The following is a 24,664-nucleotide window of genomic DNA, read 5'->3' as shown; positions in this document are numbered from 1 at the left end:
CAATATGTTCCATTCCCGTTGTCCCTTGAACATCACTGACATTAAAACTAAAGTTATTGAATTGAAAATGTATCAATTTTCATTTTGGTATACACCATTCGAGAACTGACATTCCATTCACGAACATTAAATCCTGGAGCAAAACATGCGATTCATATCCGTTGAATTGTCTCCCCTGCACACTCGAATACCGTGCTTTAAGGGGGAAAAGGAAAGAATTTCAATGATCATTAGGTACTCATCAAAACTTCCATACACAACATTATGTATTTCAGCCGTCTACAGGAAATTTTGCGCTATCCGGCGTGAAATTGCAGGCCCTTTATGGGCTAGGTTTACAGCAGTATTGCTGCATGAAAATCATACTGTACCTCTTTTATTGGAACCCGCCTTTAGTATATCAGATGATATATGTGGCAATGCTAGCATACTTACCTGGTACAGGGGCTACCGTGATCAGGAACGGCGGTGCCCCCAGGTCGAGGCCTAACCATTGCACTCCGGTCGGGCTGAACCCTGCGATAATCCCAAATGCGGATTACTCGGGTACGCTATTTTTTAGTGTGGGGGTCTGCGTTCGCGCTAACCCCTGTTCATAAAGTAACAAGAGAACAACAATGCCCACGTATATAGCGACATTCAACGCTACATTTACACTTAATCAACATGCTTTATGGTATTGGTTTCCTAAGAAAATGATAAACCAGCAACACAAAGAATGCTACAGAGTACCAAACACAGTATAATTCAACACGTTCAAGCTTTATAATTTCCAAACGAATGGCAATCGTAATTTCATAATGCATTCACATTATGTATGATCTCTTAACATCACCGAAAACTATTTTAATAGTGGTAGCATTTGCTCCGGGTATCATGCAAAATATATTCTTCACATGTCACACAAGGTAGCACACTACAGTAGGACAGCCTGGCCATGGGCGATTTTTTTTTGTTAAGCAAATAACTCCTGTATTATGATATGCATAAAAATGAAAAAATAAATGTACACTATAATTGGTATATTCAGTATGAAGTAGTACATACATGCTTCACATTTGTTAAAACAAAATTTAATGAATTGGTACCCGATTTTAAATTTCAGGATTTTCCGAAAGCGCGTTTACAGAGGAAATTTAGTTTTGCCTACAGCGAAAATGGAAGTCCACAGTAAAGGTAAGATAGCAGGAAAACTTAACTTACAACAAATGTCAAAACAACATTAATTCTGTCTCCGAGATAGAGATATTTAATTTCAAATAGGTTTCGGAACAAAAAATGTGTCATTTTGGGGTCAAATATCATATTTTGCAATTCTTGAACAATTTTTAAGCTATTACCATGATATTCACAGCTCTAAAAATCACAGAAAAAAAATAAATTTACTTATCCTTCAGAGCTGTATTAAAATTGCAAATACTGTAAAGATTACAAATATATATGCTTTATTAGAGGTAATATGTAAGGTTAACTGGCAATGTTCACATATCTAAAACATGTGCAATATTTTTCAGAATTGGGCATTCTTACTGTACACTGCTACCACAATCAAAATTGTCTCTGAAAGGTGTTTTAGACGACTCAATCTGAGGCAGACGAAAGCCTCAACGAATCTTCGTATTTCTCTGTGACTGGACAGCGCCTTACATGCAATCAAACTTTCCATACACAACATTATGTATTTCAGTTTCTGTCTACGGGAAATTTTGCGCTGTCAGGCGAGAAATTGCCGGCCCTATTTGAGCTAGGTTTACAACAGTATTGCTGCATGAACATTCTACTGTACCTCTTTTATTGAAACCAGGCTTTCAAAGAATTTACATGTCGTACTATTGATCGAGTTCTACGTATTCAAAGTATTTCAATATGTTCCATTCCCGTTGTCCCTTGAACATCACTGACATTAAAACTAAAGTTATTGAATTGAAAATGTATCAATTTTCATTTTGGTATACACCATTCGAGAACTGACATTCCATTCACGAACATTAAATCCTGGAGCAAAACATGCGATTCATATCCGTTGAATTGTCTCCCCTGCACACTCGAATACCGTGCTTTAAGGGGGAAAAGGAAAGAATTTCAATGATCATTAGGTACTCATCAAAACTTCCATACACAACATTATGTATTTCAGCCGTCTACAGGAAATTTTGCGCTATCCGGCGTGAAATTGCAGGCCCTTTATGGGCTAGGTTTACAGCAGTATTGCTGCATGAAAATCATACTGTACCTCTTTTATTGGAACCCGCCTTTAGTATATCAGATGATATATGTGGCAATGCTAGCATACTTACCTGGTACAGGGGCTACCGTGATCAGGAACGGCGGTGCCCCCAGGTCGAGGCCTAACCATTGCACTCCGGTCGGGCTGAACCCTGCGATAATCCCAAATGCGGATTACTCGGGTACGCTATTTTTTAGTGTGGGGGTCTGCGTTCGCGCTAACCCCTGTTCATAAAGTAACAAGAGAACAACAATGCCCACGTATATAGCGACATTCAACGCTACATTTACACTTAATCAACATGCTTTATGGTATTGGTTTCCTAAGAAAATGATAAACCAGCAACACAAAGAATGCTACAGAGTACCAAACACAGTATAATTCAACACGTTCAAGCTTTATAATTTCCAAACGAATGGCAATCGTAATTTCATAATGCATTCACATTATGTATGATCTCTTAACATCACCGAAAACTATTTTAATAGTGGTAGCATTTGCTCCGGGTATCATGCAAAATATATTCTTCACATGTCACACAAGGTAGCACACTACAGTAGGACAGCCTGGCCATGGGCGATTTTTTTTGTTAAGCAAATAACTCCTGTATTATGATATGCATAAAAATGAAAAAATAAATGTACACTATAATTGGTATATTCAGTATGAAGTAGTACATACATGCTTCACATTTGTTAAATCAAAATTTAATGAATTGGTTCCCGATTTTAAATTTCAGGATTTTCCGAAAGCGCGTTTACAGAGGAAATTTAGTTTTGCCTACAGCGAAAATGGAAGTCCACAGTAAAGGTAAGATAGCAGGAAAACTTAACTTACAACAAATGTCAAAACAAGATTAATTCTGTCTCCGAGATAGAGATATTTAATTTCAAATAGGTTTCGGAACAAAAAATTGTGTCATTTTGGGGTCAAATATCATATTTTGCAATTCTTGAACAATTTTTAAGCTGTTACCATGATATTCACAGTTCTAAAAATCACAGAAAAAAATAAATTTACTTATCCTTCAGAGCTGTATTAAAATTGCAAATACTGTAAAGATTACAAATATATATGCTTTATTAGAGGTAATATGTAAGGTTAACTGGCAATGTTCACATATCTAAAACATGTGCAATATTTTTCAGAATTGGGCATTCTTACTGTACACTGCTACCACAATCAAAATTGTCTCTGAAAGGTGTTTTAGACGACTCAATCTGAGGCAGACGAAAGCGTCAACGAATCTTCGTATTTCTCTGTGACTGGACAGCGCCTTACATGCAATCAAACTTTCCATACACAACATTATGTATTTCAGTTTCTGTCTACGGGAAATTTTGCGCTGTCAGGCGAGAAATTGCCGGCCCTATTTGAGCTAGGTTTACAACAGTATTGCTGCATGAACATTCTACTGTACCTCTTTTATTGAAACTAGGCTTTCAAAGAATTTACATGTCGTACTATTGATCGAGTTCTACGTATTCAAAGTATTTCAATATGTTCCGATCCCGTTGTCCCTTGAACATCACTGACATTAAAACTAAAGTTATTGAATTGAAAATGTATCAATTTTCATTTTGGTATACACCATTCGAGAACTGACATTCCATTCACGAACATTAAATCCTGGAGCAAAACATGCGATTCATATCCGTTGAATTGTCTCCCCTGCACACTCGAATACCGTGCTTTAAGGGGGAAAAGGAAAGAATTTCAATGATCATTAGGTACTCATCAAAACTTCCATACACAACATTATGTATTTCAGCCGTCTACAGGAAATTTTGCGCTATCCGGCGTGAAATTGCAGGCCCTTTATGGGCTAGGTTTACAGCAGTATTGCTGCATGAAAATCATACTGTACCTCTTTTATTGAAACTAGGCTTTCAAAGAATTTACATGTCGTACTATTGATCGAGTTCTACGTATTCAAAGTATTTCAATATGTTCCATTCCCGTTGTCCCTTGAACATCACTGACATTAAAACTAAAGTTATTGAATTGAAAATGTATCAATTTTCATTTTGGTATACACCATTCGAGAACTGACATTCCATTCATGAACATTAAATCCTGGAGCAAAACATGCGATTCATATCCGTTGAATTGTCTCCCCTGCACACTCGAATACCGTGCTTTAAGGGGGAAAAGGAAAGAATTTCAATGATCATTAGGTACTCATCAAAATTTCCATACACAACATTATGTATTTCAGCCGTCTACAGGAAATTGTGCGCTATCCGGCGTGAAATTGCAGGCCCTTTATGGGCTAGGTTTACAGCAGTATTGCTGCATGAAAATCATACTGTACCTGTTTTATTGGAACCCGCCTTTAGTATATCAGATGATATATGTGGCAATGCTAGCATACTTACCTGGTACAGGGGCTACCGTGATCAGGAACGGCGGTGCCCCCAGGTCGAGGCCTAACCATTGCACTCCGGTCGGGCTGAACCCTGCGATAATCCCAAATGCGGATTACTCGGGTACGCTATTTTTTAGTGTGGGGGTCTGCGTTCGCGCTAACCCCTGTTCATAAAGTAACAAGAGAACAACAATGCCCACGTATATAGCGACATTCAACGCTACATTTACACTTAATCAACATGCTTTATGGTATTGGTTTCCTAAGAAAATGATAAACCAGCATCACAAAGAATGCTACAGAGTACCAAACACAGTATAATTCAACACGTTCAAGCTTTATAATTTCCAAACGAATGGCAATCGTAATTTCATAATGCATTCACATTATGTATGATCTCTTAACATCACCGAAAACTATTTTAATAGTGGTAGCATTTGCTCCGGGTATCATGCAAAATATATTCTTCACATGTCACACAAGGTAGCACACTACAGTAGGACAGCCTGGCCATGGGCGATTTTTTTTGTTAAGCAAATAACTCCTGTATTATGATATGCATAAAAATGAAAAAATAAATGTACACTATAATTGGTATATTCAGTATGAAGTAGTACTACATGCTTCACATTTGTTAAAACAAAATTTAATGAATTGGTTCCCGATTTTAAATTTCAGGATTTTCCGAAAGCGCGTTTACAGAGGTAATTTAGTTTTGCCTTCAGCGAAAATGGAAGTCCACCGTCAAGGTAAGATAGCAGGAAAACTTAACTTACAACAAATGTCAAAACAAGATTAATTCTGTCTCCGAGATAGAGATATTTAATTTCAAATAGGTTTCGGAACAAAAAATTGTGTCATTTTGGGGTCAAATATCATATTTTGCAATTCTTGAACAATTTTTAAGCTGTTACCATGATATTCACAGCTCTAAAAATCACAGAAAAAAATAAATTTACTTATCCTTCAGAGCTGTATTAAAATTGCAAATACTGTAAAGATTACAAATATATATGCTATATTAGAGGTAATATGTAAGGTTAACTGGCAATGTTCACATATCTAAATCATGTGCAATATTTTTCAGAATTGGGCATTCTTACTGTACACTGCTACCACAATCAAAATTGTCTCTGAAAGGTGTTTTAGACGACTCAATCAGAGGCAGACGAAAGCGTCAACGAATCTTCGTATTTCTCTGTGACTGGACAGCGCTTACATGCAATCAAACTTTCCATACACAACATTATGTATTTCAGTTTCTGTCTACGGGAAATTTTGCGCTGTCAGGCGAGAAATTGCCGGCCCTATTTGAGCTAGGTTTACAACAGTATTGCTGCATGAACATTCTACTGTACCTCTTTTATTGAAACCAGGCTTTCAAAGAATTTACATGTCGTACTATTGATCGAGTTCTACGTATTCAAAGTATTTCAATATGTTCCATTCCCGTTGTCCCTTGAACATCACTGACATTAAAACTAAAGTTATTGAATTGAAAATGTATCAATTTTCATTTTGGTATACACCATTCGAGAACTGACATTCCATTCACGAACATTAAATCCTGGAGCAAAACATGCGATTCATATCCGTTGAATTGTCTCCCCTGCACACTCGAGTACCGTGCTTTAAGGGGGAAAAGGAAAGAATTTCAATGATCATTAGGTACTCATCAAAATTTCCATACACAACATTATGTATTTCAGCCGTCTACAGGAAATTTTGCGCTATCCGGCGTGAAATTGCAGGCCCTTTATGGGCTAGGTTTACAGCAGTATTGCTGCATGAAAATCATACTGTACCTCTTTTATTGGAACCCGCCTTTAGTATATCAGATGATATATGTGGCAATGCTAGCATACTTACCTGGTACAGGGGCTACCGTGATCAGGAACGGCGGTGCCCCCAGGTCGAGGCCTAACCATTGCACTCCGGTCGGGCTGAACCCTGCGATAATCCCAAATGCGGATTACTCGGGTACGCTATTTTTTAGTGTGGGGGTCTGCGTTCGCGCTTACCCCTGTTCATAAAGTAACAAGAGAACAACAATGCCCACGTATATAGCGACATTCAACGCTACATTTACACTTAATCAACATGCTTTATGGTATTGGTTTCCTAAGAAAATGATAAACCAGCAACACAAAGAATGCTACAGAGTACCAAACACAGTATAATTCAACACGTTCAAGCTTTATAATTTCCAAACGAATGGCAATCGTAATTTCATAATGCATTCACATTATGTATGATCTCTTAACATCACCGAAAACTATTTTAATAGTGGTAGCATTTGCTCCGGGTATCATGCAAAATATATTCTTCACATGTCACACAAGGTAGCACACTACAGTAGGACAGCCTGGCCATGGGCGATTTTTTTTGTTAAGCAAATAACTCCTGTATTATGATATGCATAAAAATGAAAAAATAAATGTACACTATAATTGGTATATTCAGTATGAAGTAGTACATACATGCTTCACATTTGTTAAATCAAAATTTAATGAATTGGTTCCCGATTTTAAATTTCAGGATTTTCCGAAAGCGCGTTTACAGAGGAAATTTAGTTTTGCCTACAGCGAAAATGGAAGTCCACAGTCAAGGTAAGATAGCAGGAAAACTTAACTTACAACAAATGTCAAAACAAGATTAATTCTGTCTCCGAGATAGAGATATTTAATTTCAAATAGGTTTCGGAACAAAAAATTGTGTCATTTTGGGGTCAAATATCATATTTTGCAATTCTTGAACAATTTTTAAGCTGTTACCATGATATTCACAGCTCTAAAAATCACAGAAAAAAAATAAATTTACTTATCCTTCAGAGCTGTATTAAAATTGCAAATACTGTAAAGATTACAAATATATATGCTTTATTAGAGGTAATATGTAAGGTTAACTGGCAATGTTCACATATCTAAATCATGTGCAATATTTTTCAGAATTGGGCATTCTTACTGTACACTGCTACCACAATCAAAATTGTCTCTGAAAGGTGTTTTAGACGACTCAATCTGAGGCAGACGAAAAGCGTCAACGAATCTTCGTATTTCTCTGTGACTGGACAGCGCTTACATGCAATCAAACTTTCCATACACAACATTATGTATTTCAGTTTCTGTCTACGGGAAATTTTGCGCTGTCAGGCGAGAAATTGCCGGCCCTATTTGAGCTAGGTTTACAACAGTATTGCTGCATGAACATTCTACTGTACCTCTTTTATTGAAACCAGGCTTTCAAAGAATTTACATGTCGTACTATTGATCGAGTTCTACGTATTCAAAGTATTTCAATATGTTCCATTCCCGTTGTCCCTTGAACATCACTGACATTAAAACTAAAGTTATTGAATTGAAAATGTATCAATTTTCATTTTGGTATACACCATTCGAGAACTGACATTCCATTCACGAACATTAAATCCTGGAGCAAAACATGCGATTCATATCCGTTGAATTGTCTCCCCTGCACACTCGAATACCGTGCTTTAAGGGGGAAATGGAAAGAATTTCAATGATCATTAGGTACTCATCAAAATTTCCATACACAACATTATGTATTTCAGCCGTCTACAGGAAATTTTGCGCTATCCGGCGTGAAATTGCAGGCCCTTTATGGGCTAGGTTTACAGCAGTATTGCTGCATGAAAATCATACTGTACCTCTTTTATTGAAACTAGGCTTTCAAAGAATTTACATGTCGTACTATTGATCGAGTTCTACGTATTCAAAGTATTTCAATATGTTCCATTCCCGTTGTCCCTTGAACATCACTGACATTAAAACTAAAGTTATTGAATTGAAAATGTATCAATTTTCATTTTGGTATACACCATTCGAGAACTGACATTCCATTCATGAACATTAAATCCTGGAGCAAAACATGCGATTCATATCCGTTGAATTGTCTCCCCTGCACACTCGAATACCGTGCTTTAAGGGGGAAAAGGAAAGAATTTCAATGATCATTAGGTACTCATCAAAATTTCCATACACAACATTATGTATTTCAGCCGTCTACAGGAAATTTTGCGCTATCCGGCGTGAAATTGCAGGCCCTTTATGGGCTAGGTTTACAGCAGTATTGCTGCATGAAAATCATACTGTACCTCTTTTATTGAAACTAGGCTTTCAAAGAATTTACATGTCGTACTATTGATCGAGTTCTACGTATTCAAAGTATTTCAATATGTTCCATTCCCGTTGTCCCTTGAACATCACTGACATTAAAACTAAAGTTATTGAATTGAAAATGTATCAATTTTCATTTTGGTATACACCATTCGAGAACTGACATTCCATTCATGAACATTAAATCCTGGAGCAAAACATGCGATTCATATCCGTTGAATTGTCTCCCCTGCACACTCGAGTACCGTGCTTTAAGGGGGAAAAGGAAAGAATTTCAATGATCATTAGGTACTCATCAAAATTTCCATACACAACATTATGTATTTCAGCCGTCTACAGGAAATTTTGCGCTATCCGGCGTGAAATTGCAGGCCCTTTATGGGCTAGGTTTACAGCAGTATTGCTGCATGAAAATCATACTGTACCTGTTTTATTGGAACCCGCCTTTAGTATATCAGATGATATATGTGGCAATGCTAGCATACTTACCTGGTACAGGGGCTACCTCAATCCAGTCTAGTATTATGGCCAACGCTGACAGTATGAGCCGTCATATCGACGTTGATATGTTAAAAAGGACCGTCCGGATGGTTGTTACTGGACCTAGACGCCATACGGTGACACGTTTTGAAGTTGTCCAATGTTTGTTGGGAGGAGGCCTACCAGGAGAGGTGATATGCTCTGTGTTCCGGTGTGAGTCGCCAAACACGTGGTTTGTGACTGTTGAGGATGAGGTCACCGTTGACAGTATCGTTGAAAGGGGCCCTATTAAGGAAAAATACTTTACGTTGTCCCCTGATCGGTGTGATCAGAGACGTTTGACGGTTCGTGTACAGTGGCTACCGTCTTGGATAGCAGATGACTCCATTGCAGAGTATTTCGCAGAGTTTTTTGGTAAAGTTGTCAACATTTCCCGGGAGACAACCGCAATTGGCAAAGTTACCTTGGAGACGGGCACAAGGGTTATCACACTGATTATTCGGGAAGGGGACCAGGATCGCATCCCTTACAAGGCGAAGCTATTTGGCAAGACGGCACTGATCATGGTGCCTGGCCGTCCGCCAGTGTGCCTGAGGTGCCAGCAGGTGGGGCATGTTCGATCCCAGTGTCCGGGGAGGCCCACAGAGACTGGTAGGGGGTCGTATGCCTCAAAGGTGGCCGGGTCTACGGCCTCTTTGCCGCCACACGACCAGGTCCCTGCCAGTCAGCCAGAACAGCCAGTACCGGAGCAGCCGACGGAGGAGTCCGCGAGCCCCTCGTCCGGAGGGAGCGGTGCCTTGGATATCACCTCAGGGAAACGTGGTCCCGAGGTCGACGAGGAGGGATTCCAGGTCACCAAGAGGGGGAAGCATTCCGCTTCATCCCCAGCACTGCAGACGGACGGGACTTTGGTTCCTGGACAGGATTCGGTAATGGAGTGTGATGATGGTGAGGGGGGTGAGACCCTATCAGTCATTTCGGAGGGGGATTGGTTAGTTATTGACTTGGACAGTGGTGGCTCCTCATAGACTGTTTATTTTTGTTAATTTTGGTTATGAACACTATCCACACATATCGACAATGGCGGCGGTTCGGCGATCCCTTTATGACCACAGCGTGTCCATGGACTTTGAGACCACAACCTTTATGGTGTTTCATTTGATGGTATATTTATTCGTTAAGTTTTGTCAACTTTTTCAGTGTGTCAACTTTTACCTTTACTATATGTTTTCTAGTGTTCAACTTTGCCAGTTTTGTTGTTGTAGTGCCTTGTTAGCTTTTTCTAGTGATTTTTTTCTATCAAAACTATCTCAGATTTTTGTTTCAGTGTTGATTCATTTAAAATTTATTATTAATGTATTTGGTTGGTTAGTCTCTATAGGGATGTTTGATATAGATGATATTGTAGTTTCTATCTACTTTATTGATAAGAATTTTATTATAAAGCCTTTTTACACAGTGATTGTCATTGTCGAAGTTGGCAAAGCATTGTCATTTGGTTACGTAACATTCCTTTTATGTTTGAAGAAGTTTATATATAAATTGTGTATAATACTGATTGCGGGTGATCAGTATTATCTCTGTGTAGTTATTTTTACCCTTGAATTGCATGGTTTGATATTTACCTTTACTTTGTTAATAAAAATTAATATTTCAGTATGTTTGATTAAGCTGACAATACGTGAATGTCCGCTAAGCCAGCGGTATCAGGTCGCGTGTACCGAGAGCTACTCACGTGCGTATTTTATTTTACCTGTGTTCCGGTTCGGTGCTCGGCATTTTTGTCTCGCGCTATCTACCCGCGGCGCTGTATTTGTATTTGATATTCAGTGGTGTGGACGGACTTTGTACTCCGCCTTCTCACTGTATACATTTGTTGGTTTGTATTATATTCGTCGGTCGCTCGTTTCGTTTAGTCCTCGGTGCGGGGTAGTGCGTGTAGTTACCTTGCCGGTGTCGGATCCGGGTTTGTTTTCTGTATTTAGTTTTGTAAATAAAAAATATTGATAATGATTAATACAACAGATAGTATAAATATAATTACATGGAATTGTAACGGGTTTTTATCTAAGTCGAGACAGTATGAACTAAGTGATTTTGTTCATAATAATGATATACATATTGTTCTTTTGCAAGAGACCCATGTGTCAAATCTGTCAGTCGGTAAGAGGATAGAAGATTTTTTAAAATGTAAAGCTATTTGGAATTTTGGTACCTTCAATAGTAGGGGCACTGCCGTATTATTTTTTATTGACGTTAACTTACAAGAATTTTATTTAGATAGGGAGGGCAGAGCCATGTTTGTGGATTTTAAATATATGGACTGTGAATACAGAATTATTAATGTGTACGCCCCCAACATTGATGAAGAACGTAAATTATTTTTTGATGATATAGTTCGTCATTTTTCGTGTAGAAGACCGGTTATTTTTGCAGGTGATTTTAACTGTATAGAGAACAATTACATTGATAAGATCGGTGGTAATCCTAAGCGTGGTCTCACTGGTAGTTTGTTTTTAAAAAAACTTATGTCATGATTTCAAGTTGTTTGAAACTTTTCGTTCGCTATTCCCCAATGTCGTTTCTACGACTTGGCATGGTAATGGTGTTTCATGTAGATTAGATCGTTTTTATATTTCGTCTCTTTTAAAAGAATATTTAGTAGATTGCAGGATTTATCCGTCTGGTGGTTCCGATCATGATTTTGTGTTTCTCAAAATTAAATTATTTTCTGAGGCTAAGTTTGGGCCTTTTTATTGGAAACTTAATAATAGTATTTTGACCGATAGAGCCTTCCAGATAGCTTTTAAAACGTTTTGGCTCGATTTAGTTAAAGATAAGCCTGTTTCTTTGGAAGATTGGGACGATTGTAAGGCTATAATTAAATATTTTATTGTCGAATATTGTAAACGTAAGACTAAGGTCAAGCGTTCTGTTGTTAAAGCTTTACAGGATAAATACAATAAGTTGTATTGTTTAGAAAAGCAGTCCCCTGGTGAGTTTATTGACCAGGTTCAGTCTATTAAGAGACAGTTACGTGATTTTCACTCAGAGAGTTTTAAAGGGTCTATGATTAGATCCAGAGCCAATTTTTTGGATTTTTCTGAAAAACCTTCAAGGTATTTCCTTAAAATGGAAAGTGATAGAGGTAAGAAGAAATTCATAGAGAAAATTGACTTACCTGATACTTCTTCTTCTGTTTCTAATTCTAGTGACATTTTGACTGCTTTTCGGGATTTTTATGTGAAACTTTTTACTGAGGAAGCTATCAATTTTAAATTGGCCGATTCCTTTTGTGAAAATCTTCCAAGACTTAACGCACTTGATATGTCAATGTGTGAGGGTCCTATAGAAAAGCAGGAAATTCTCGTTGCGTTAAGACACATGAGAAACAATAAGTCCCCTGGTAGTGATGGTTTAACTAAAGAATTTTATCTTACGTTTTTTGATTTGTTAGGTGATCAGCTCGTACTGTTATATAATGCCGTTTTTCAGACGGGTGAGCTGTGTGACACCCAAAAATTATCTTATATCTCTCTATTGTGTAAAGACCCAAATAACTCTTGTAATATGAAAAACTGGAGGCCTATTTCCCTTCTTAACATAGACTATAAAATTTTATCTAAGGTGATTACTAATAGATTAGGTAAAGTAATTGATAAACTTGTTGGCACAGACCAGACATGTGCGATAAGAGAGCGATCTATTTTTGAAAATTGTCATTTACTCCGTAACATTGTTGACTATGTTGATCAAAAAGACTTAAAATGTGCATTTATATCTCTAGACCAAGAGAAAGCGTTTGATAGAGTGAATTACGATTTTTTATTTAAGGTACTTACCGCTTTCAACTTTGGACCCGATTTTATCAGGTGGGTCAGTGTTTTATACAAAAATGTCCATTCGTCCGTCATTGTTAATGGGTTTATTTCTGACCCCTTCCCCATCACTCGTGGTGTAAGACAAGGCTGTAGCTTATCTCCCCTTTTATACGTTTTGGTATTGGAACCCTTTGCAAAAAAGGTCCGTGACGATCCTAAAATAATTGGTGTAAAGTTACCGGGTTCCTCTCAGTCGGCCAAAATTTCCCTTTATTCTGATGATAGTACTGGTATATGCTGCACAGTCTCGTCTATTTCAAAATTGTTTTCATGGTGTGATTTGTATGGCAGAGCGTCAGGGGCTAAATTAAATAAGCAGAAAAGTAAGGGAATTTGGCTTGGGAAATGGAAATCACGTTCAGATCATCCTTTTGGCATTAGTTGGGTGGAAAAACATAAAATTTGTGGGGTTCTAGTTGGAAATAACGTCACCCCTGACGACATTTGGCAGCCAGTTTTTAAAAAATTATCAAGGACCTTAGATTTATGGAAACTTTGGAATTTATCATTTACACAAAAATCTATTGTTATAAAGGTCCTTGCTTGCAGCAAAATATGGTATATCGGTACTGTTGTCATAATGCCAAGGCATTATTTAGAACTCTTTCAGAGAATTTTGTTTAGATTTTTATGGAATTCTAAGTCGGAGCCACTTGCGCGCTCCGTAGCCTATGCTTCTCCTACTAGTGGTGGACTTGCTATAGTTAATATAAAAGTTAAACTTCAAGCTATTTACTTGAAACATTTGCAGAATTTCATTTTTAAAGATACACAGGCCAAATGGAGGTATTTTACCATGTACTGGCTTTCATTAGATTTACGTGAATATTTTTCATCTGTTGACAATAATTCTCCTCATAGCAAGTGGTGTCCTACGTTTTATACTCGTATTTATATAATTTTTAAGAAATATATAAAGGATTTTCCAAAGTCCAACATTGAATCAGTGACAACCAAGGAGTTGTATAGTACGTTATTATCTGGTGTCATCACCACACCACGAATTGTCAGGATTTTTCCTACTATAGATTTTGCTCCTGTTTTTCTCAATATTTCCAATAAGTTTTTAGATACCCGCTCTCGGGATGTAGTGTTTAAAATCGTACATGAAATTCTACCTGTAAATTTCAGAATGTATAGGTTTGGTATTGAGTCGTCTAAGTATTGTACATTTTGTAATGGTTTTGAAACAATTTCACATTTGTTTTTTGAGTGTCCTTTTATTCAGCCTTTAGTATCATTAGTTAATTCATGGATTCACCAAATCTCAGAGAACAAAATTCCCACTGATTCGGCACTTTGGCGTTTTCACTCCCCAGTAAGTCTCACTCTAAAAGTAAAGACTCTCGTTTTATTTCTAGTGGCAGAATCCTTATCTTCTATTTGGAATATCCGTTGCGTTAAAAAATACGACAGAAAGTCTCCCACTTCTGATTCTCTTGTCTGCCACTTTCTGAGCAGTATAATTCTCCGTATCAGGTCCGATTTCGCTCGCTTCCCTATAAACATCTTCTCTGAGTACTGGTGTACTACAGATATTTTTTTGTGCTGTACGAGATGATGAAATAATTATCAATCTTCCCTTATGAGTTTTACTTTTTGTGTATATTAAGTTTTTGAAGTAAGTTTTTATATCTGAGTTTTTCAAGATTTTGCAACGATCTTTCACATGATCTAATATGTTGTGATGATTTCTGCCTGTATTCTGATATCACTACAGAGTTATGGATATTTTAGCATATCAAAAGTATGTCTTTTCCCGTATTACAGTTAATCCAGGTATATGTATTGTCCATCTTCAGTGTAGGGATAATTGCACCTTACCGGGGTTACCGGTTGTCCATAGTACACTGGCGTCATAGGAGCGTGTCTCATGACGTTTTTATTTGTAATCTGTAAATAAAACCATTTTATCAAAAAAAAAAAAAAAAGGTGCCCCCAGGTCGAGGCCTAACCATTGCACTCCGGTCGGGCTGAACCCTGCGATAATCCCAAATGCGGATTACTCGGGTACGCTATTTTTTAGTGTGGGGGTCTGCGTTCGCGCTAACCCCTGTTCATAAAGTAACAAGAGAACAACAATGCCCACGACTCCGAGATAGAGATATTTAATTTCAAATAGGTTTCGGAACAAAAAATTGTGTCATTTTGGGGTCAAATATCATATTTTGCAATTCTTGAACAATTTTTAAGCTGTTACCATGATATTCACAGCTCTAAAACTCACAGAAAAAAAATAAATTTACTTATCCTTCAGAGCTGTATTAAAATTGCAAATACTGTAAAGATTACAAATATATATGCTTTATTAGAGGTAATATGTAAGGTTAACTGGCAATGTTCACATATCGAAAACATGTGCAACATTTTTCAGAATTGGGCATTCTTACTGTACACTGCTACCACAATCAAAATTGTCTCTGAAAGGTGTTTTAGACGACTCAATCTGAGGCAGACGAAAGCGTCAACGAATCTTCGTATTTCTCTGTGACTGGACAGCGCTTACATGCAATCAAACTTTCCATACACAACATTATGTATTTCAGTTTCTGTCTACGGGAAATTTTGCGCTGTCAGGCGAGAAATTGCCGGCCCTATTTGAGCTAGGTTTACAACAGTATTGCTGCATGAACATTCTACTGTACCTCTTTTATTGAAACCAGGCTTTCAAAGAATTTACATGTCGTACTATTGATCGAGTTCTACGTATTCAAAGTATTTCAATATGTTCCATTCCCGTTGTCCCTTGAACATCACTGACATTAAAACTAAAGTTATTGAATTGAAAATGTATCAATTTTCATTTTGGTATACACCATTCGAGAACTGACATTCCATTCATGAACATTAAATCCTGGAGCAAAACATGCGATTCATATCCGTTGAATTGTCTCCCCTGCACACTCGAGTACCTAGTTTTAAGGGGGAAAAGGAAAGAATTTCAATGATCATTAGGTACTCATCAAAATTTCCATACACAACATTATGTATTTCAGCCGTCTACAGGAAATTTTGCGCTATCCGGCGTGAAATTGCAGGCCCTTTATGGGCTAGGTTTACAGCAGTATTGCTGCATGAAAATCATACTGTACCTGTTTTATTGGAACCCGCCTTTAGTATATCAGATGATATATGTGGCAATGCTAGCATACTTACCTGGTACAGGGGCTACCGTGATCAGGAACGGCGGTGCCCCCAGGTCGAGGCCTAACCATTGCACTCCGGTCGGGCTGAACCCTGCGATAATCCCAAATGCGGATTACTCGGGTACGCTATTTTTTAGTGTGGGTTCTGCGTTCGCGCTAACCCCTGTTCATAAAGTAACAAGAGAACAACAATGCCCACGTATATAGCGACATTCAACGCTACATTTACACTTAATCAACATGCTTTATGGTATTGGTTTCCTAAGAAAATGATAAACCAGCAACACAAAGAATGCTACAGAGTACCAAACACAGTATAATTCAACACGTTCAAGCTTTATAATTTCCAAACGAATGGCAATCGTAATTTCATAATGCATTCACATTATGTATGATCTCTTAACATCACCGAAAACTATTTTAAAAGTGGTAGCATTTGCTCCGGGTATCATGCAAAATATATTCTTCACATGTCACACAAGGTAGCACACTACAGTAGGACAGCCTGGCCATGGGCGATTTTTTTTTGTTAAGCAAATAACTCCTGTATTATGATATGCATAAAAATGAAAAAATAAATGTACACTATAATTGGTATATTCAGTATGAAGTAGTACATACATGCTTCACATTTGTTAAAACAAAATTTAATGAATTGGTTCCCGATTTTAAATTTCAGGATTTTCCGAAAGCGCGTTTACAGAGGAAATTTAGTTTTGCCTACAGCGAAAATGGAAGTCCACCGTAAAGGTAAGATAGCAGGAAAACTTAACTTACAACAAATGTCAAAACAAGATTAATTCTGACTCCGAGATAGAGATATTTAATTTCATATAGGTTTCGGAACAAAAAATTGTGTCATTTTGGGGTCAAATATCATATTTTGCAATTCTTGAACAATTTTTAAGCTGTTACCATGATATTCACAGCTCTAAAAATCACAGAAAAAAATAAATTTACTTATCCTTCAGAGCTGTATTAAAATTGCAAATACTGTAAAGATTACAAATATATATGCTTTATTAGAGGTAATATGTAAGGTTAACTGGCAATGTTCACATATCTAAAACATGTGCAATATTTTTCAGAATTGGGCATTCTTACTGTACACTGCTACAACAATCAAAATTGTCTCTGAAAGGTGTTTTAGACGACTCAATCTGAGGCAGACGAAAGCGTCAACGAATCTTCGTATTTCTCTGTGACTGGACAGCGCTTACATGCAATCAAACTTTCCATACACAACATTATGTATTTCAGTTTCTGTCTACGGGAAATTTTGCGCTGTCAGGCGAGAAATTGCCGGCCCTATTTGAGCTAGGTTTACAACAGTATTGCTGCATGAACATTCTACTGTACCTCTTTTATTGAAACTAGGCTTTCAAAGAATTTACATGTCGTACTATTGATCGAGTTCTACGTATTCAAAGTATTTCAATATGTTCCATTCCCGTTGTCCCTTGAACATCACTGACATTAAAACTAAAGTTATTGAATTGAAAATGTATCAATTTTCATTTTGGTATACACCATTCGAGAACTGACATTCCATTCATGAACATTAAATCCTGGAGCAAAACATGCGATTCATATCCGTTGAATTGTCTCCCCTGCACACTCGAGTACCGTGCTTTAAGGGGGAAAAGGAAAGAATTTCAATGATCATTAGGTACTCATCAAAATTTCCATACACAACATTATGTATTTCAGCCGTCTACAGGAAATTTTGCGCTATCCGGCGTGAAATTGCAGGCCCTTTATGGGCTAGGTTTACAGCAGTATTGCTGCATGAAAATCATACTGTACCTGTTTTATTGGAACCCGCCTTTAGTATATCAGATGATATATGTGGCAATGCTAGCATACTTACCTGGTACAGGGGCTACCGTGATCAGGAACGGCGGTGCCCCCAGGTCGAGGCCTAACCATTGCACTCCGGTCGGGCTGAACCCTGCGATAATCCCAAATGCGGATTACTCGGGTACGCTATTTTTTAGTGTGGGGGTCTGCGTTCGCGCTAACCCCTGTTCATAAAGTAACAAGAGAACAACAATGCCCACGTATATAGCGACATTCAACGCTACATTTACACTTAATCAACATGCTTTATGGTATTGGTTTCCTAAGAAAATGATAAACCAGCAACACAAAGAATGCTACAGAGTACCAAACACAGTATAATTCAACACGTTCAAGCTTTATAATTTCCAAACGAATGGCAATCGTAATTTCATAATGCATTCACATTATGTATGATCTCTTAACATCACCGAAAACTATTTTAATAGTGGTAGCATTTGCTCCGGGTATCATGCAAAATATATTCTTCACATGTCACACAAGGTAGCACACTACAGTAGGACAGCCTGGCCATGGGCGATTTTTTTTTGTTAAGCAAATAACTCCTGTATTATGATATGCATAAAAATGAAAAAATAAATGTACACTATAATTGGTATATTCAGTATGAAGTAGTACATACATGCTTCACATTTGTTAAAACAAAATTTAATGAATTGGTTCCCGATTTTAAATTTCAGGATTTTCCGAAAGCGCGTTTACAGAGGAAATTTAGTTTTGCCTACAGCGAAAATGGAAGTCCACCGTAAAGGTAAGATAGCAGGAAAACTTAACTTACAACAAATGTCAAAACAAGATTAATTCTGACTCCGAGATAGAGATATTTAATTTCAAATAGGTTTCGGAACAAAAAATTGTGTCATTTTGGGGTCAAATATCATATTTTGCAATTCTTGAACAATTTTTAAGCTGTTACCATGATATTCACAGCTCTAAAATCACAGAAAAAAAATAAATTTACTTATCCTTCAGAGCTGTATTAAAATTGCAAATACTGTAAAGATTACAAATATATATGCTTTATTAGAGGTAATATGTAAGGTTAACTGGCAATGTTCACATATCTAAAACATGTGCAATATTTTTCAGAATTGGGCATTCTTACTGTACACTGCTACAACAATCAAAATTGTCTCTGAAAGGTGTTTTAGACGACTCAATCTGAGGCAGACGAAAGCGTCAACGAATCTTCGTATTTCTCTGTGACTGGACAGCGCTTACATGCAATCAAACTTTCCATACACAACATTATGTATTTCAGTTTCTGTCTACGGGAAATTTTGCGCTGTCAGGCGAGAAATTGCCGGCCCTATTTGAGCTAGGTTTACAACAGTATTGCTGCATGAACATTCTACTGTACCTCTTTATTGAAACCAGGCTTTCAAAGAATTTACATGTCGTACTATTGATCGAGTTCTACGTATTCAAAGTATTTCAATATGTTCCATTCCTGTTGTCCCTTGAACATCACTGACATTAAAACTAAAGTTATTGAATTGAAAATGTATCAATTTTCATTTTGGTATACACCATTCGAGAACTGACATTCCATTCATGAACATTAAATCCTGGAGCAAAACATGCGATTCATATCCGTTGAATTGTCTCCCCTGCACACTCGAATACCGTGTTTTAAGGGGGAAAAGGAAAGAATTTCAATGATCATTAGGTACTCATCAAAATTTCCATACACAACATTATGTATTTCAGCCGTCTACAGGAAATTTTGCGCTATCCGGCGTGAAATTGCAGGCCCTTTATGGGCTAGGTTTACAGCAGTATTGCTGCATGAAAATCATACTGTACCTGTTTTATTGGAACCCGCCTTTAGTATATCAGATGATATATGTGGCAATGCTAGCATACTTACCTGGTACAGGGGCTACCGTGATCAGGAACGGCGGTGCCCCCAGGTCGAGGCCTAACCATTGCACTCCGGTCGGGGCTGAACCCTGCGATAATCCCAAATGCGGATTACTCGGGTACGCTATTTTTTAGTGTGGGGGTCTGCGTTCGCGCTAACCCCTGTTCATAAAGTAACAAGAGAACAACAATGCCCACGACTCCGAGATAGAGATATTTAATTTCAAATAGGTTTCGGAACAAAAAATTGTGTCATTTTGGGGTCAAATATCATATTTTGCAATTCTTGAACAATTTTTAAGCTGTTACCATGATATTCACAGCTCTAAAAATCACAGAAAAAAATAAATTTACTTATCCTTCAGAGCTGTATTAAAATTGCAAATACTGTAAAGATTACAAAATAATATGCTTTATTAGAGGTAATATGTAAGGTTAACTGGCAATGTTCACATATCAAAAACATGTGCAATATTTTTCAGAATTGGGCATTCTTACTGTACACTGCTACCACAATCAAAATTGTCTCTGAAAGGTGTTTTAGACGACTCAATCTGAGGCAGACGAAAGCGTCAACGAATCTTCGTATTTCTCTGTGACTGGACAGCGCTTACATGCAATCAAACTTCCATACACAACATTATGTATTTCAGTTTCTGTCTACGGGAAATTTTGCGCTGTCAGGCGAGACATTGCCGGCCCTATTTGAGCTAGGTTTACAACAGTATTGCTGCATGAACATTCTACTGTACCTGTTTTATTGAAACTAGGCTTTCAAAGAATTTACATGTCGTACTATTGATCGAGTTCTACGTATTCAAAGTATTTCAATATGTTCCATTCCCGTTGTCCCTTGAACATCACTGACATTAAAACTAAAGTTATTGAATTGAAAATGTATCAATTTTCATTTTGGTATACACCATTCGAGAACTGACATTCCATTCATGAACATTAAATCCTGGAGCAAAACATGCGATTCATATCCGTTGAATTGTCTCCCCTGCACACTCGAATACCGTGCTTTAAGGGGGAAAAGGAAAGAATTCAATGATCATTAGGTACTCATCAAAATTTCCATACACAACATTATGTATTTCAGCCGTCTACAGGAAATTGTGCGCTATCCGGCGTGAAATTGCAGGCCCTTTATGGGCTAGGTTTACAGCAGTATTGCTGCATGAAAATCATACTGTACCTCTTTTATTGAAACCAGGCTTTCAAAGAATTTACATGTCGTACTATTGATCGAGTTCTACGTATTCAAAGTATTTCAATATGTTCCATTCCCGTTGTCCCTTGATCATCACTGACATTAAAACTAAAGTTATTGAATTGAAAATGTATCAATTTTCATTTTGGTATAACACCATTCGAGAACTGACATTCCATTCATGAACATTAAATCCTGGAGCAAAACATGCGATTCATATCCGTTGAATTGTCTCCCCTGCACACTCGAATACCGTGCTTTAAGGGGGAAAAGGAAAGAATTTCAATGATCATTAGGTACTCATCAAAATTTCCATACACAACATTATGTATTTCAGCCGTTCTACAGGAAATTTTGCGCTATCCGGCGTGAAATTGCAGGCCCTTTATGGGCTAGGTTTACAGCAGTATTGCTGCATGAAAATCATACTGTACCTCTTTTATTGGAACCCGCCTTTAGTATATCAGATGATATATGTGGCAATGCTAGCATACTTACCTGGTACAGGGGCTACCGTGATCAGGAACGTATCCATGATGGCTGAGCGCCATGTTGACCTTGATAAACTTTAAGAAGATCCGTTCGTTTGCACGTCTCTGGTCCTAGACGGTACTCTGTGACCCGTTTTTGAAGTGTTGAAGGCGTTACTTGACATTGGAGTTCCGGGAACGGACATATTATCGGTTTTTCGCTGTGAGGCCCGAACACATGGTTCTCAACGGTAACTGGACAGGACATGGTTGATATTATAGTTTCGAATGGTATGATCCGTAAGGAACAGTTTGCCCTCCATCCAGAGCCGTGTGACCAGCGTCGCCTGACTATCAGGGTTCAGTGGCTGCCTACGTGGATTGACGATTAACTGTATTGCGAACTATTTCGAGACCTATGGGAAAGTTATCAACTTTTCCGGGAGGGACCAGTGAAGTCGCGGGTGTTACACCTGGAGACCGGTACTCGTGAAATTACGCTTTTGATTCGCGAAGGTGATCAGGAGCGATATTCCTCATAAGGCTAGGATGTTTGGGAAGACAGCCTTGATTATGGTCCCCCGGTCGTCCGCCCATCTGTTTGAGGTGTCACAGGTGGGACATGTGAGATCGCAGTGTCCTGGGAGGCCAGTGCAGGCTTGCGTCTTACGCCTCTAAGGTTGCGCAGGTCTGGGCCAGCTCCACAGCCATCTTCAGAGAACTCAGTGACCGCGAGCCCCTCGGCGGAGGGAGCGGTGAGCCGTGAGCCCCTCACAGGGAGAGAACGGCGAGCCCGTGACCGTAAGCCCCTCGGCCGGAGGGAGCGGTGTGCCTGAGTTAGCTCAGCCCCAGAAACGTCAGGTCGATGATGATGGATTCCAGATAGCGAAAAAGGGAAAGCACCATAGCCACTCCCCTATCGTTATGGAGGATGGGAACTTAGCCCCCGGACAACGTACCCCCGACGACGAAGATGCCAAGGAAGAATCGAGGGATAAAGCGGGGTTTCAAGGTTGGTCTGATGGGGGTCCGGTAATGGTGTTAGTTTCATTTTTTAAACCCTGGAAAACGAACTTTTTTTTAAATTATGGACTTTGATGGCGGAAATACGATCCCTATTTTACCTGCACGTCCTGGACTTTATTGGTATTTTTTTCCCTTATGGTGTTCCCCGTTATTTTTTTTTTTTGGGCAGGTTTTATATTTCATTTTTTCGGGCTTTCGTTGGCCTTTCCCTTTCATTGTCATTTTTTTATTGTTGGAATTTTTCCCGTACGATATAAATTTAGTTTCAACTTTGGGTTTTTACCTTTTTCCAGTCTGTTAGTTGTCGTTTTCTTTTTAAAAAAATATAAAGGAGTCCTTAAGTGTTCCTATTGAAAAACATTGTCATCTTTAATAATTTCCTTAAAAAATTTTTTGTTTTTGGTTCGCACCTTTTTATTCCAAAAAAACAGGGGAAAGATGTTTTCCCATTTGGGTTGCCTTTTTTTTCGTATATTGAAAAAAATGTAAATTTTTTTGAAAAAATTGTGATTATAAAGTTTTAAAAGCTGACAACGGGGAATATTTTTTAGCCAGTGGAACGGGGGGGGGGGGTACTGGGAGTTTCTCACGTGCAAAATCCACCTTTCTGTGTTCCGCTCGTGATCAGGGTGTTACGATTCCTTCCGGGGGGTTTTTTCGGGCCTTTATATTTTGGGTTTGCAGCGGATTTTTTACCGCGCCTCTTTTAATACGTTTGTTTTGTTTTTACGCGGTCGTCGGGTAGCGTTTTTTTCTGACGCGTGGGGGGTTTTACTTACTTACCCTTTTGGGGGCAGTGTTGTTTTTTTAATGTGTCTGATCCCGTTCTTTAAAAAGAAAAAAGTTAAGATTTAAAAAACAGACTATTAAAATAATAACTGGAAATTTTAACGGGTTTTTTTCGAAATTAAACATACGTTAGGGTTTTGTCCATAATCTAAAACATTTGTATTTGCAAGAAATCATTTTTTAGTTTGAATTTGCTAAGAGGATAGAAGATTTTTTTAAATGTAAGCCATTTGGAATTTTTGGTGCTTAAACGGAAGGAACGGGGGGAAATTATTTTTTTATTGATGTTGTTTTCAAAATTTGTTTTGGACAAGTAGGTGGGGTTGTTTGAGATTTTAAATTTTTTTGTAGTGAGTTTCAAAATTTTTAAGTTTCCCCCCAAATTTTGAAAAACGGAGGTTGTTTTTGATGCATTATACGTCATTTTTGTTAGAAGGTCAATTTTTTTTGCCGGATTTTAATTTATCGATAAAATTCCCCGAAAGGAAGGGGCGGAAACCCAAACGTGGTGTACCCCGGTAACAAATTTTTGGTGATATTTGTACGATTTTAACTTTTTGATACTTTCCGTTCACTTTTTTTAGATAATTTTTTTACGTCTTGGCATGGAATGGGGGGTGTCATGTGATTGGAAGATTTTACATTTCTTCAAATTTAAAAAACAATCTCCTGGATAAAAGTTTTTTCCCTTTGGGGGGTTGACACGTTTTGTTTTTTTAAAAATTAAGTATTTTCGAGCCAATTTTGGGCCTTTTTACTGGAAATTGAATAAAGATTTTTAAAGATAGGGCATTTCAAAAGCGTTTAAAGCCTTTTGGGAAAGACTTTGTAAAAAAATATTGTTTCTTTTGAAAAGGGGGGACCCTTGTAAATAGTAATTAAATTTTTTATTGTTTGGGTATTGTAAGCAAAACTAAGGAAAGCGTTCTTTTGAAGTTTTTACAAAATAAATTAATAAAATTTGGGATTTTAGGAGCAGTCGCCCCGGGGTTTATTTTATCAGGTTAAATGTATTAAAAGCAAATTTTTATTTTTTATTGGAGAGTTTAGGGGACTATGGTAAGGTTAGGGCAGTTTTTTTTTAAATTTTTTAGAAAAAACCCCCGCGATATTTTTAAAAATGGAAATGAAAAGGTAAAAAAGTTTTTTTGGAGAAGATAACTTTCCCGATATTCCCTGTGAAAAATTCTAAGGGATATTTGATG

The 24,664-nt window shown here is 37.7% G+C and overlaps 3 long non-coding RNA genes, 7 other non-coding genes and 1 pseudogene across 10 annotated transcripts; all 11 read left to right on the top strand.

Moving 5' to 3' along the window:
• Nucleotides 1-7: 7 nt before the first annotated feature.
• LOC117316872 lies at nt 8-2,456 on the top strand. The gene is made up of 2 exons (XR_004530022.1): nt 8-1,176; nt 1,515-2,456. It is a non-coding gene; the product is annotated as an uncharacterized LOC117316872 (long non-coding RNA).
• LOC117317172 lies at nt 428-592 on the top strand. Its single transcript, XR_004530126.1, has one exon. It is a non-coding gene; the product is annotated as a U1 spliceosomal RNA (small nuclear RNA).
• LOC117317171 lies at nt 2,290-2,454 on the top strand. The gene has a single exon (XR_004530125.1). It is a non-coding gene; the product is annotated as a U1 spliceosomal RNA (small nuclear RNA).
• Nucleotides 2,457-3,753: 1,297 nt separating the features above from the next.
• Nucleotides 3,754-15,150, top strand: LOC117317099. Its single transcript, XR_004530095.1, has 2 exons — nt 3,754-4,638; nt 15,025-15,150. It is a non-coding gene; the product is annotated as an uncharacterized LOC117317099 (long non-coding RNA).
• LOC117317211 lies at nt 4,598-4,762 on the top strand. Its single transcript, XR_004530152.1, has one exon. It is a non-coding gene; the product is annotated as a U1 spliceosomal RNA (small nuclear RNA).
• Nucleotides 5,269-6,097, top strand: LOC117317100. Its single transcript, XR_004530096.1, has 2 exons — nt 5,269-5,344; nt 5,683-6,097. It is a non-coding gene; the product is annotated as an uncharacterized LOC117317100 (long non-coding RNA).
• LOC117317182 lies at nt 6,457-6,621 on the top strand. The gene has a single exon (XR_004530135.1). It is a non-coding gene; the product is annotated as a U1 spliceosomal RNA (small nuclear RNA).
• LOC117317189 lies at nt 15,014-15,148 on the top strand (annotated as a pseudogene).
• Nucleotides 15,151-16,240: 1,090 nt separating the features above from the next.
• Nucleotides 16,241-16,404, top strand: LOC117317187. The gene has a single exon (XR_004530140.1). It is a non-coding gene; the product is annotated as a U1 spliceosomal RNA (small nuclear RNA).
• A 1,696-nt stretch (nt 16,405-18,100) lies between these two features.
• Nucleotides 18,101-18,265, top strand: LOC117317206. Its single transcript, XR_004530147.1, has one exon. It is a non-coding gene; the product is annotated as a U1 spliceosomal RNA (small nuclear RNA).
• A 1,695-nt stretch (nt 18,266-19,960) lies between these two features.
• Nucleotides 19,961-20,126, top strand: LOC117317170. The gene has a single exon (XR_004530124.1). It is a non-coding gene; the product is annotated as a U1 spliceosomal RNA (small nuclear RNA).
• Nucleotides 20,127-24,664: the final 4,538 nt, after the last annotated feature.

This window comes from Pecten maximus, chromosome 18 (assembly GCF_902652985.1).
Source record: "Pecten maximus chromosome 18, xPecMax1.1, whole genome shotgun sequence".
Lineage (NCBI taxonomy): Eukaryota > Metazoa > Mollusca > Bivalvia > Pectinida > Pectinidae > Pecten > Pecten maximus.
The sequence above is the reverse complement of the archived record's forward strand: the minus strand, read 5'-3'. Positions and strand labels throughout refer to the sequence as shown.